The following is a 14,869-nucleotide window of genomic DNA, read 5'->3' on the forward strand; positions in this document are numbered from 1 at the left end:
TTCTCCGAGCAATTCCGACCTGAACCTCCCTGAATAAGGTGATCCTGCTGGTCTTCTACTTCTCCACAAGCTTCAACTTTCAAACCAGGTTCAAGTCTTCACAGCCCTTTACTGTATCAGGCTTCTGAGAGCAGGTGTCCTCTCTCTCTCTCGAGGCTGCAACTGCTGGTTGTCTTTCTTACAGCCAGCTCTTTTTTTTATTCTTTCATGGGATCTGGGCATCGCTGGTAAGGGCAACATTGATGCCCATCTCTGAGGCTGCAACTGCTGGGTTCCCTTCTTACAACCTGCCTTGAGGCCACAACCACTGGTTTCGTCCCTTACAGCCTGTCTGCCTTTAGAAAATCTGTTAAATTTATCTGAACTCAACAGTCAATACCTTATTGTCCTGTTCCAATATGCAAAGACCAGAAGTCTGGTTTCACAGAGAGAATCCAATCATCTCCCCTTAATGTTCAATGGCATTACCATCACTGAATCCCTCACTACCAACATCCTGGGGGTTACCATTGACCAGAAACTGAATTGGACCAACCACATAAATACTGTGATTACAACAGCAGGTCAGAGGCTGGGAAATCTGCAGCATGTAAGTCCCCTCCTGACTCCCCAAAGCCTGTCCATCTACAAGGCACAAGTCAGGAGTGTGATGGAATGCCCTCCACTAGCTGGATGGATGCAGCTCCAACAACACTCAAGATGCTCGACAGCATCCAGGACAAAGCAGCCCGCTTGACTGGCACCTCATCCACCACCTTCAAGATTCACTCCCTTCACCACTGATGCACAGTGGCAGCAGTGTGACCATCTACAAGATGCACTGCAGCAACTCACCAGGCTCCTTTGACAGCGTATTCCAAACCAGCGACCTCTACCACCTAGAAGGACAAGGGCAGCAGATGCATGGGAACACCACCACCTGCAAGTTGCCCTCCAAGCCGCACACCATCCTGACTTGGAACTATAACGCCATTCTTTCACTGTCGCTGGGTCAAAATCCTGGAGCTCCCTCCCTCACAGCACTGTGGGTATACCGACACCCCAAGGACTGCAGGAGTTCAAGAAGGCAGCTCACCACCACCACCTTGAGGGCAATTAGGGATGGGCAATAAATGTTGGCCTAGCCAGCAACGTTCACATCCCATGAACGAATAAAAAAAATCTGAGCCACCTGGGCCTTCCATTGTTCCCAGATGTTAACAGCTGCTTGGTACATTTGCATCTTCAGAATCACTGACCCCCTTGCTAACGACCTGAAAGTCTGGGAGGGTGAAACTCATTGTTCATTGGCAGTGAGGGGACGCAGTGAGAGGAGACATCTGGCTGAATGAGACATTGCCAGAGTGAAGTTGGAAATTTGGTGCACATGGGAATTCATTGCAGAGGGGGAAGAGAGGCTCCTTTTCCTATCTTTTTTAGTCTCCAGTAGCTGGTGAGTCTTCTTTCTTTAACTCCAAGGTAGGTGAGTGAAACTTTCCATTACTTCAGCTTTTAATTATTAACTAATTGACTAATTTTTAAAAAAAGGTTGTACAGAGATGGCAGGGCAGGTGGTGTGCTGCAACTGCAGCATGTAGAACTCTGTGGAATGCACTGCAATCCCGGACAACCATGTCTGCAGTAAGTGACTGCAGCTTGCACGACTTCAGCCCCTGACCTTGTCCAACAGGAACGAGGTCCTTGCTACCTGTGTGGATGAAGAGAAGGACTGAAAGGTGGATGAGCGAACTGACCATGGCATCACGGTGAAAGATGCCATTCCAGTGGGGAGAGTAAAGAGGAATGTGGTAGTGATAGGAGACAGTATAGTCAGGGGGATAGATACTGTTCTCTGCAACCACGACTGGGAGCTCCGACGGCTGTGTTGCCTACCTGGTGCCAGGGTTTAGGACATCTCCTGGCAGCTGGAGAGGAACCTGGAGGGGGAGGATCCAGTTGTCGTGGTCCATGTGGGAACCAATGACATAGGTAGAACTAGAAATGATGTTCTGCTTAGAGAATTTGAGGAGTTAGGGTCCAAACTAAAATGCAGAACATCAAAGGTATTCATCTTCGGTTTGTTACTTGAGCCACGTGCAAATTGGCACAGGATAAAGCAGATTAGAGAACGAAACGCGTGGCTCAAAGAGCAGTGTGGGAAAAAGGGGTTTCGATTCTTGAGGTACTGGCATCAGTACTCAGGGAAGAGGCAGCTTTGCTGTTGCGATGGGCTTCACTTGAACCGGGCTGGGACCAGTGTCCTGGCCAATTGCGTAACTAGGGCTGTGGACTGGGCTTTAAACGAACAGAGGGGGGAGGGTTTGGGTTAAAGGAAATTTAGAAATCCAAAAAGAGAGGTCAGGGCACCGGAGCACGGTAGTGATGTGGGTAAATGCTAACAGAATGGGATAGAAAGGGACAGAGAGTTTAACAAAAATTGTACATCAGCAAATAAGGTCATTGTAGGGAATGGAGATAAAAAAATGAAACTGAAGTTCCTTTATCTGAATGCACGAAGCATCTGTAGTAAGTTAGATGAACTAGTGGCACAAATAGAGGTAAATGATCTTGATCTAATTGCTATTTCCAAGACATGGTTACAAGGAGATCAAGGTTGGGAAATGAATATTCCAGGGTACACAATATTTCGGAGAGACAGACAGAATGGCAAAGGAGCAGGGATAGCCCTGACAGTAAAGGATGATATAAGGACATTAATAAGAAGGGATCTGACCTCAAAAAATCATTAAGTAGAATCAGTTTGGATGGAAATTAGGAATAGCAGGAGTCAGGAAACACTGGTGGAAGTAGTTTACAGGCCCCCTAACAGCAGTTATATTATTGGACAGAACATTAAATGGAAAATTATTGGAGTGTGTAAAAAAGGTAATGTATTAATTGTGGGGGAATTTAATCTGCATATAGACTGGAACTATCAAATTGGCAACAGTGGTCTAGAAGATGAGTTTGTAGATTGTTTTTGTGGCATTTTCTTGGAGCAATATGTTGCAGAACCAACTAGGGATAAAGCTATCTTAGATCTCGTATTGTGTAATGAAACAGGGTTCATAAGCAATGTCATAGTAAAAGATCCACTGGGAAATAGTGATCATCTTCTTTGGCCTCCTTATCTCGAGAGACAATGGGTAAGCGCCTGGAGGTGGTCAGTGGTGTGTGGAGCAGCGCCTGGAGTGGCTATAAAGGCCAATTCTAGAGTGACAGGCTCTTCCACAGGTGCTGCAGAAAAATTTGTTTGTCGGGGCTGTTACACAGTTGGCTCTCCCCTTGCGCTTCTGTCTTTTTTCCTGCCAACTGCTAAGTCTCTTCGACTCGCCACACTTTAGCCCCGCCTTTATGGCTGCCCGCCAGTTCTGGCGATTGCTGGCAACTGACTCCCACGACTTGTGATCAATGTCACAGGACTTCATGTCGCGTTTGCAGACGTCTCTAAAGCGGAGACATGGACGGCCGGTGGGTCTGATACCAGTGGCGAGCTCGCTGTACAATGTGTCTTTGGGGATCCTGCCATCTTCCATGCGGCTCACATGGCCATAATACCATTGAATTTCATGTTAAGTTTGAAAGTGACACATTTTAATCACAAACAAGAATCTTAAACTTAAACAAAGCCAATAATGAAGGTATGAGGGGAGAATTGACTAAGGTTAATTGGGTAAATAGACTGGAAGGTACGGTGGTAAATGAGCAAACAGTGGGAAATATTTAAAGAAACAATTCAAAAGATTCAACAAAAGTACATTCCACTCAAAAACAAAAACTCATCAAGAAAGACCCTTTCGTGGCTCACTCGGGAAGTTAAGGAGAGTATTGGACTAAAAGAGGCTCACAATGTTGCAAAAAATAGCAGCAAGTCTGAGGATTGGGAGTGTTTTAGAAACCAGCAAACGGCCACCAAAAAGTTGATAAAAAGGGAAGAAATAGAATGAGAGTAAACTAGCCAGCAATATCAGTACAGATTGTAAGAGCTTTTATAAGTGCATAAAAATGAAGAGAGTAACTAAAGTAGACGTTGGTTCCTTAGGGCCAGTGACAGGAGAAATCATCATGGGGAATGAGGAAATGGCAGAGGTATTGAACAAATGTTTTGTGTCTGTCTTCACAATAGAAGATACCAATTCCATACCGAAAACAGGCAGTAACCTAGAGGCTAAAAGGAGTGAGGAAATTAAAGAAATTGATATTTCTTTAAAAAGTATTGGTGAAACTTGAGGGACTAAAATCTGACAAATCCCCGGGACCAAATGGCCAACACCCTAGGGTTCTAAAAAGATAGCTACAGAGATACTGGATGCGGTTGGCTATGATTTTCCACAATTTCTTACATTCAGGAATGGTCCTCTCAGATTGGAAGTTGGCAAATGTTACATCGCTTTTCAAGAAAGGAGGTAGAGAGAAAACAGGGAACTACAGGCCAGTTAGCCCAACATCAGTTGTTGGGAAGATGCTGGAAACTATTATTAAATAAGTCTTAATATTGCATTTGGAAAAGCATAGTATGATTAGAACAAGTCAGCATGGTTTTACAAATTTATTAGAGTTTTCGAGGATGTAACTAGTAGGGTAGATAAAGGCGAACCAGTAGATGTAGTATCCCTGGATTTCCAAAAGGCATTTTATATTTAAGCCACGTAAAAGATTAGTAGGCAAGATAAGGGCTCATGGTGTTGGGGGTGATATATTAGTGTGCATAGATTGGTTAACAGACAGGAAGCAGAGAGGGGGCAGAGAGGGGGCATTTTCAAGTTGACAGGCAGTGAATAGTGGGGTGCCGCAAGGATCAGTGCTGGGGTCTCAGCTATTTACACTCTATATTAATGACTTGGATGAAGAGACAGAGAGTAATGTATCTAAATTTGCTGATGATACAAAGCTCGGTGGAAAGGTAAGGTGCGGGGAAGACACAGAGAGGCTGCAAAGAGATATAGACAGGTTAAGTGAGTGGGCAACAAGGTGGCAAATGGAGTATAATACCGGAAAGTGTGAAGTTGTTCACTTTGGTCGTAAAAATAGAAAAGCAGAATATTTTTTAAAAGGTGAAATTGGTAAGTGTTGATGTTCAGAGAGACTTGGGGGTACTTGTACAAGGAATGTACAAAGTTACCATGCAGGTGCAGCAGGCTATTTGGAAGACAAATGGCATGTTGGCCTTTATTGCAAGGGGATTAGAATACAGGAATAAAGAATCTTACTAAAATTGTACAGGGTTTTGGTGAGGCCTCACCTGGAATACTACGTGCAATTTTGGTCTCCACATTTAAGAAAGGATATACTTGCACTGGAGATGGTGCAGCGAAGATTTACTAAATTGGTCCCTGGGATGAGGAAGTTGTCCTATGATGAGAGGCTGAGTAAATAAGGCCTATATTCTCTGGAATTTAGAAGAATGAGAGGCAATCTAATTGAGACATACAAGATTTTGAAAGGGCTTGATAGAGTAGAAGCTGAGAGATTGTTTCTGCTGACTCAGGAATCTAGAACACGGGAGCACAGTCTCAGGGTAAGAAGTCAATCGTTCAGGACTGAGATAAGGAGAAATTACTTATCTCAAAGGGTTGTGAACTTTTGGAATTCTCTATCCCAGAGGGTTGTGGGTGCTCCATCATTGAATACATTTAAGGCTGGGATAGAAAGATTTTTGGTCTTGCCGGGTATCCAGGGATATGGGGAGCAGGCAGGATCAGCCATGATCGTATTGAATGGCAGAGCAGCCTCGATGGGCCATATGGTCTACTTCTGCTCCTATTTCTTGTGTTCTTGTGTGTTCTTCAGGTGTTAGCTCCTAAGTCTCTGTTTTTCAAACAAGTCTTTCATCTGCCTTATCCTTTTGCAGAGTGGATGTGAGGTCACGTGACCTTCCAGACTCCATCTTTAAAAAATCACAACTTTTGAAACATGTTACAAAGTCCAGTGTTCATAACAACATGGACCCACTAATGTTGCACCGGGGCATTACAGTGAATTCTGTTCCCTTTCCAACCCCACCCCTCCTCCCTGCCACCTGAAGTGGGTATCATAAATGATGCTGACACGAATCTAAAATATTCAAATGTCCCTGACCCTGCAATATGGTTTGGAGCCATGGATGCAGACAAGGGGATGCTCCAACCTATCCAAGATCCATTACAAAGTGGCCTGCCCTGTAAATTCCAGCCTAAGACCTTTATTTATATAGATCCTTTCTTTAGCATCCAAAAATTGTGACAAGGTGTGAGTGCTGGATGCTAACAGTGTCCTGCATCTCTTCACCTTCCTATTGTCCTCTCTTCACAAGTATGAATATTCTTCTTCAACTGTGCTCTCAATGCCATCCACAACTCTATTTCTGCTTTCCCTCCAGCTTGCCATCCATATTTTTCATCTGTTCTTTGAGGCATCTGTTACAGTTCAACTTTTTTTTGCATTACTGTTTTCATTAAGCAGACCTGAAACCTGTGCCTATGCGTCAGTATAACGCGGATCTATTAACCTCAATCATTTAGTGGAGAGTACTTAAAATACCAAAAAAGTTCTCTGTCAAGTCAAAAAGTCCAAAAAAACTGCATGTAATCTAACATTAACATTGTGATTTAGATATAGATCAGGGTTGTCCAACATACAGCCTGCGGGCCAGAATCTAGCCCACTGAAGGTTTCCATCCGGCCTGCCAATCTACCCGTGGCTTGGCTCTGACTGACAGCTCCCCTGTACGTCAGACGAAGGGGTGAGGCGGGACCTGTGTCTGACAGACAGGGTCCCCTGTCTGTGATTGGTCACTCTTGATGACTGACAGGGGCTGCCCGGGCAGGGTTAGTGCTAATTGGTGGAATGTGATGCAGGTGCCCTGGGATCGGCTGCCTCTGCTGCTTTCACGCAGTTTAGTAAATGTCCTGTATCCTGCACGCTGGACAGCTTCCCGCCTCCACTCACCCCAACTTAAATAAAACAAGCATGGTAAGTATCCAGTTGTGGGAATGGCTGTTGCGGAGAGCGCGGAGCAGGGAACATGGAGCACACAACGCAGAGCACCTAGTGGGGAACACGGAGCAGGGAGCGAGGGAGACACAGAGACAGAGACGGGGGGGAAGGGGGGGGAGAGAGAGAGAGAGACGGGGAGGGGGAGACACAGAGAGGGGGGAAGAGAGAAAGACAGAGAGGGGGAGAGAGAGACGGGGAGGGAGAGAGGGAGGAAGGGGAGGGGGGAGGCAGAGGGGCAGGAGAGGCTGGGAGGGGGGAATGGAGACAGGGGGTGGGCGGGGGGGGGGAGAGAGACAGAGAGATGCACACACAGAGCATAGCGAGTGGGGGGGGCGGGGGGTGGAGAGATCAAGATCTCTCCAGACAGATGGACATCTATCGAGAATACTCTATCCACAGTACATCAAGTGTGCGGGCTGAGATTGGCTATGCAAGCTAAAACAATGGCAGGTATATTACTAAATCAGTATTCAATATAGTGACGAGAAAGTAAGTCAATAAATTAGTCTTTTCATTTAAAGCTTCTTCACAAAAATGAACATTTGTTGTTGTTTTGATAGTAAGATAAATTTTTAATGCCTTTATCTTTCTGAAATTTGTTCACTGGCCCCATATGGAGGACAAAAATTATAATATGGCCCCCCACGTGAAAAGGTTGGACACCCCTGTTCTAGATAAATGTCTTTACAGGACCAGAAAGACAGAAAAACCTGAAGTGTAACAGGTGTAACAAAGTGCTTTTTAAAGCATATGGAAAAAACATTTAAAAATTTTATACAAACTGGACTAACCTTAAAAGAGGGAGGCCTGATTTTAACCCATTTAAAACCCATCCACTTGCACAGAGTTAAAATTGGGCCCGTAGTCTGTTATGCTTGCTGTTGCTCTCAGCATGGTCTTGAAAACAAACTCAAACGGCAAATTCCTTAAGATTATTTCTTCTGGGGTCCATATTGCCACCTGTAAGTATTTCAGGTATGGCAAACATAAAACCGAAGACCTCAAGAGGGTCCTGAAATTACAAGGATGTCTCCTCCTTTGACGTAAATGCAGTTTCTTTGAAGACTGGCATTAATAAAAAGCATTTGAGCAGACATATATTACAGCGAACGATGAATTACTGGCCTAGGAAATTAATAATTTGGTGCTGTTTAGAATTTCTGAGCTTGATAATAAACAAAATGTAATTTTGAGACAATTATCACTATCATGCAGGCCCCTATCTGCCACGAATGAGGCACATTAATTTCGCCACATGGACATTAAATTTCAAACTGTTGCTAGGAAGAAGAGAAGGCCTGTGACAAGGGGTTGCCAGGCCCCTGGCTGGAAAGACCTTTTTGCATATTACCAGACTGTGTTTGGAACAAAGGAGCTATCCCTTGCTCCAATACAATCCACAAACAGACGTGGTCAAACCAGTAGGTCACGTGACTAACCTACTTGGCAGTCTGGGTTTTTTTCTGAATTGTACAGTTTGAACTGAGAGCCTGCAGAAAGCAGAATGCTCCTGGATTGAAGCAGACCTCCTCTCCTGTCTGTCTGCTCCCACCTCTTTCTCACGGAACTCCAAAACTCACTGAAGACACATGAACCCCACGGGAGAAAAGTCTCCTACAGTGTACAAGGTTTAAGAAGAATACTGGGCCCCAATGAAAAGCAAGATCTACAATCAAGGACTCTACAGTGAGCTTGAAGGACTGTAACAATAACTCTTCAGATTTTGCCTCAAATCTTTTCACTTTATTTTTCTTCTCTTTTCTGTCTCTATTTGCATGTGTGTATCGCGTATGCAAGCGAGCATGGGCACATTGTATATCCATAGGCGTCAACCGAATTAGAGTTTAAGTTTAATAAATTTCAATGTTTCTTCTTTAAACCTAAGAAGACCTGTTTGTGCTGGTTTCTTTGCCTTATAATTGGAAAGTGGTGAACAAGGATTCACCAAGGGGGAGCTAAAACACAGTGTGTTAAAAATTAAACCCTGTTACAGTAAGACCAGGTGAAGGCTGAAAGGGAAGCCTAGACGTCTTTCTCACCTGGTCGTAACAATCACTAAGATACATTCATGTAAAGTGACCCTGCAGGAGACCTCATGGACACAAACGATGTATTATGTTTGTGTGGCCTGACATCAATTGAAACAACAAAGACATCCCATTTGTGACAGTTTTCTCACTGAATAATTCAACAAGCATGAATGTAATGCAGCCAGCCAAGTGTACTGCCCATCTACATATGTTGCTAGACAATAAAGATAATTTCTACTAAACACTTTGGAGACCCAACTAACATCTTTAATTCAGATTTACCTTGTTTAAAATCAAAGCAGAAAATAGACAGAAATTCCTGTTTTCATCACATCTTTCTATACATGAGGAATACTATAGAAATGTAAATTTGTGTCATTAACATTGCTATGTATATATTGGTTAAAACATTATTTATGTGTCTTACAAGACAGTGGCACATTAAGGGGTTCATCAAAAGGGAGAATGTTTGAATGATTTATCAACCCCATATATGATGCTCAGGGTGGTTCAGTTTCTTGAAACATGTGATTTGTATAACTAAGTTACTGTTTTATGAAAACCTGTAGCAAAGTTGAGTGATAATTTCCAGATGGCAGACACCTGTAATTGTATCACATGACTTAAACTGCAGTAGTATTACACATGACTCATATTGCAGTGGAAAAAAAAACTTAAAACAGTCGATAAAGCATTTTCTGTAATTCAGCATGCAGAATATCAAGGGAATACTGCTCTAATCATATTCTGTACAGTTCTGTCATGCAGTACACAAAAATAAGGAATACAAAATTGCAGAAATAACCATGCTATTTTATATTAAAACTCAATATCCATTGGACATATTGAAGATAATAATGGATGTTTATCAGCAAATTTTATACTTAGAAAAAAAATCAGTGATTTTCTTGTTCTTTGATGTCGTAGTGCTTGTGCTGGACAATGGAACATTTCCCATTTCTGTGGCGTAGTGGTTAGCACTGCAGCCTCACAGCTCCAGTGACCCGGGTTCAGTTCTGGGTACTGCCTGTACGGAGTTTGCAAGTTCTCCCTGTGATCGTGTGGGTTTCTGCCGGGTGCTCCAGTTTCCTCCCCCAGCCTAAGACTTGCAGGTTGATAGGTAAATTGGCCATTGTAAATTGCCTCTAGTGTAGGTAGATGGTAGGAGAATGGTGGGGATGTGGTAAGGGATATGGGGTTAATGTAGGATTAGTATAAAATGGGTGGTTGTTGGTCGGCACAGACTCGGTGGGCCAAAGGGCCTGTTTCAGTGCTGTATCTCTGAAAGAAAAGTGGAATCTGACAAAATATCAGTAGAAACAGAGAGAGTAGAGGCAATGGATAGGGTAAAAATTGAGAGGGGTAAGGTAATAAAAAGGCTGACTATGCTTAGGTCAACTGGTCCAAGTGGCTTGCATCCCAGGTTGTTCAAGGAAGTGGGGACAGAGATAGTGGAAAGGCTTGCCATAATCTTCCAATCTTCCCTGGATATAGGAGAGGTGTCAGAGGATTGGAGAGTGGCAAATGTGGCACCCCTATTCAAGAAAGGTTGCAAGGAAAGTCCTAGCAACTACAGGCCAATTAGTTTAACATCAGTGCTGGGTGGGTAAGGTTTTAGAAATAATAATCAGGGGAAAAAATCAACAGACACTTGGAGGCGTTCAAGTTAATTAAGGATAGCCAGCACAGATTTGTGAAAGGCAGATCATGCTTGACATAATCTAATGGAATTTTGTTATGAAGTAACAGAGAAGGTTGATGAATGGAATACGGTGGATATTGTTTATATAGATTTTAAAAAAGCGTTTGTTAAGGTACCACATAAAAGGCTGGTTAACAAAATTGAGGCTCATAGAATAGCTGGATCAGTGTCCAATTGGATACAAAATTGGCTTAAGGACATTAAAAGCGAGTTGCAGTAAATGGTTGTTTTACAGACTGGAGGATGGTAGATAGTGGTGAAACCTAAGGGTCAGAATTGGGACCACTGCTTTCTTTGCTATATCTAAATGATTTGGATCTTGGAATACAGAGCAGAATCTCAAAATTTGCCAGTGACACCAAACTTGGAAGTGTGACAAACAGTAAAGATGATATGAATTGTCTGCAACAGGACATAGATAGGCTAGCAGAATGGGCAGAGAGGTGGCAGATGGAACTTAATACTGACAAATATGAGGCGATGCATTTTGGCAGAAGGAATAGGGAGAGGCAATATTTACTTTAATGGTACAGTTCTAAAGGGTGTGCAGGAATAGAGGGCCCGGGGATGCATGTGCATCGATCTTTGAAGATGGAAGGACATATTGAGAGTGTGGTTAGCCACGCATTATAGATCTTGGGCTTCATAAATAGAGACATTGAATACAAAAGCAGGGAAATTATACTGAACCTTTATAAAGCTCTGGTTAGGTCCCAACTGGAGTATTGTGTTCAATTCTGGTCACCACAGTTTAGGAAGGATGTGAGGGTCCTTGAGAGGGTACAGAGGAGATTTACCAAAATGGTACCAGGGATGGGGGATTTTAGTCACAAAGTTAGGGGTGGGAAAAGATGGGATTGTTCTCCTTAGAACAAAGGAGATTGAGGGGAGATTTAATAGAAGTGTACAAGATGATGACAGGCTTAGGTAAGTTAGACAAGGAAAAACTTTTCCCATTAACTAATGGTACAAGGACTAGGGGACACAGATTGAAGGTTTTGGGCAAAAGATGCTGGGGGAATATGAGGAAGCACTTTTTACGCAACAAGTGGTAATGACCTGGACCTCACTGCCCACAAGGGTGGTGGAAGCAGAGACTTCAAAAGGAAATTGGATGACCACTTGAAGGAAATAAAGTTGCAGAGCTACAGGGATCAAGCAGGGGAGTGTGACTCACATGATAGCTCTGTGGAGAGCTGGCATAGACTTGATGGGCCAAATGACTCCCTTCTGTGCCATAAATGACTCTATGACTCTGCCCAAAATTTAGAATAGTAGTCCCTATTGCACCAGTGTATTATTTTTCCATTTACCAAACAGACATTCTGTGGCATCAATAAGACTGACAATTTAGAAATAATTTTGTTCCATGAAACTGTGTCCACTAGAAACTGAGCTATACTGCATAAACTGGCCTATAATAGTAAAACCATCATCAGGGAACAAGGTGTTGCATCTCCACCCCTGATCACACGAAATAACACCCCACTGGAAGTATTCAGCAAATTCTGCTACCTTGGGTCCATGGTGACAGACTAACTGTCCTTTGAGGCAGAACTTGATACACACGTAGGGAAAGCGGTTATCACCTTTGGCCAACTCATGAAACGTGAATGGGATAATACCAAACTGACCTTTAGGACCAAGCTGATGGTTTTTATAAGGGCTGTGTTCTCAGCACCTTGCTGTTTGGCTTACATCTACCAGGAAAAGAAGCTCAACAATTTCCATCTTTGCTGTCTGTGGTGCATTATGAGTATATCCTGGCAGGACAAAATCACAAATGTAGCAGCCCTCTCAAAGGCAGAACTCCCAAATCTGTTGGCACTAATCAAACAGAGGTGGCTTTGGTGGGTCAGACACATCTGCAGGATGGACGACAGTTGCATACCCAAGGACCTTCTGTATGGTGAGGTAGCTGGGGCCAGACGATCAGTGGGGCGCCCAAAGCTCTGCTTCAAGGATGCTAGCAAGCATGACATGAGGGCCCTAAATGTCAACTATCGCACCTGGGAGTTAATAGCTGGCGAAAGAGGGCAATGGCGACACGTCCTGTGGACTGGTGTGCACTACCACAATGACTAGTCACTATAGCAACTTGACAACTGATGCCAACGTCAAAAACAACAATTCACAGCGTCACTTGGCAGCTTCACGTGCAGCACTTACGGCAGAACCTGCCTCTCAAGGATTGACCTTCACAGCAATCAGCAAAGGTGCATCAAGAGAAGACACCCTACCTAAATGGATTGTTTGTTGCATGTCCATCATCTTTCGTAGATGGCAGGATGCCAACTAAATCTCACATCGGACCCTTGAAATCAAAAAACAAAGAAGACTGAATTTAAGCTCAGGTTCAAGAAGTGAAAAGCCAATCAGTGTCTATTTCATGTGTGCAATTTGATGTTGTTGAACTTAATGTGTGATTACCTCAGATACATGAAGAAGCTGTTGCATTACTCAACAATAGATTTAGTAGTATTTTAATGGCATACAGAAAGATTTGGAAACTGCATATAAACATACTTTCAATACTGAAGGGACCTTGCAAAGTTCAAGGCTGGGCCTGTCTATAATAATAGAATACATCAAATATTTTGACCAATAAAAACAGACTATATTTTCCTTATGTTCTGCCACGCATTTAATTGTATGTATCTTATTTATGCAGCATCTCTTGGTCTTTTACTGAACCACAGAGCAATAATGATTCTTTAATATCATTTATTCTGTGTGCTTGCTGCTATTTTTGTATCTGTGATCAGTGAAGAAAATATTTCCAAAAACTTATATAATAGTTTCTGAAGAAAAACCTCTGGACCAGTATACAGTGCTCAAGTTGTCACATGCGGAGAGGTCTATCTGTTTCCAAGATCTTGTTCCCATTAACATGCTGTAAAATATTGAAACTTTCACAATGGAGCCAATATTGGGAATGCAGGTTTTATGTTGTTCACCTATGCTCTTTACTTCTAGATAGCAGATAATCATGTAGGAATATGTCAGCAATAAAAGGCACTACTTAACTCTAGCATTCCAGAAATAAGCCATTCATCATCCCAGCAGCACAAGAACCACAGTCTTTTTCCACACACCAATTCATAACTAGAGTAAACAATTATGTGACTGTCAAAATGTCTTTCGGCAGCAATTTTAGATTTTTTTAAATGAGTGAAATTCACTGTAGCCTTTTCTACAGTTTTTGAGTTTACTTACAAACCTACATGAACAAAGTTCACATAGTTGTTATATTAGCTGTTAACTTGCAGACAAGATATGCTACCACATTCTTAAATGCTTTGTTTTAAAAAGTTAAAACTAATGGCAAAAATAAAAATGTTTTTGGCTGAGTTGCTGACACATTAAACAATATTGTATGAATGAACAGGCTGCCTACAGAAGCTACAAAATACTGTCAAAAAATTCTCAGCACTACAATACTAACGGAATCCAGCTAGCAAACCTTTATTTCAGTCTATACTCACAGCATGTGGCCAGCATGATACCTGGAGTAGCAATTTAATGTTTAATCCTCTATCATTCAGAACACAATTAGTTATTTCACAATTCTTCAAAGCAGCCACTGGTAGTCTACAAGCATTGTCTGAAGAAATATACCGTGTAACATCCACGTCACAGCCAAGTATGTTGCCTTGTTACTGGTTATTAAAATTGGAAGTTTTGGATGATTCAAAATGACTGCACATTCTGACAAAAAGGAAAGACATACTTTTTTTTTATTCATTCATGGGATGTGGGTGACGCTGGCCAGGCCAGCATTTATTGCCCATCCCTAATTGCCCTTGAGAAGGTGGTGGTGAGCTGCCTTCTTGAACCGCTGCAGTCCATTTGGGGTAGGTATACCCACAGTGCTGTTAGGAAGGGAGTTCCAGGATTTTGACCCAGCGACAGTGAAGGAACAGCGATATAGTTCCAAGTCAGGATGGTGTGTGACTTGGAGGGGAACTTGCAGGTGGTGGTGTTCCCATGTATTTGCTGCCCTTGTCCTTCCAGTTGGTAGAGGTCGCGGGTTTGGAAGGTGCTGTCCAAGGAGCCTTGGTGCATTGCTGCAGTGCATCTTGTAGATGGTACACATTGCTGCCACTATGCGTCGGTGGTGGAGGGAGTGAATGTTTGTAGATGGGGTGCCAATCAAGCGGGCTGCTTTGTCCTGGATGGTGTC

This window comes from Heterodontus francisci, chromosome 33, assembly GCF_036365525.1.
Source record: "Heterodontus francisci isolate sHetFra1 chromosome 33, sHetFra1.hap1, whole genome shotgun sequence".
Lineage (NCBI taxonomy): Eukaryota > Metazoa > Chordata > Chondrichthyes > Heterodontiformes > Heterodontidae > Heterodontus > Heterodontus francisci.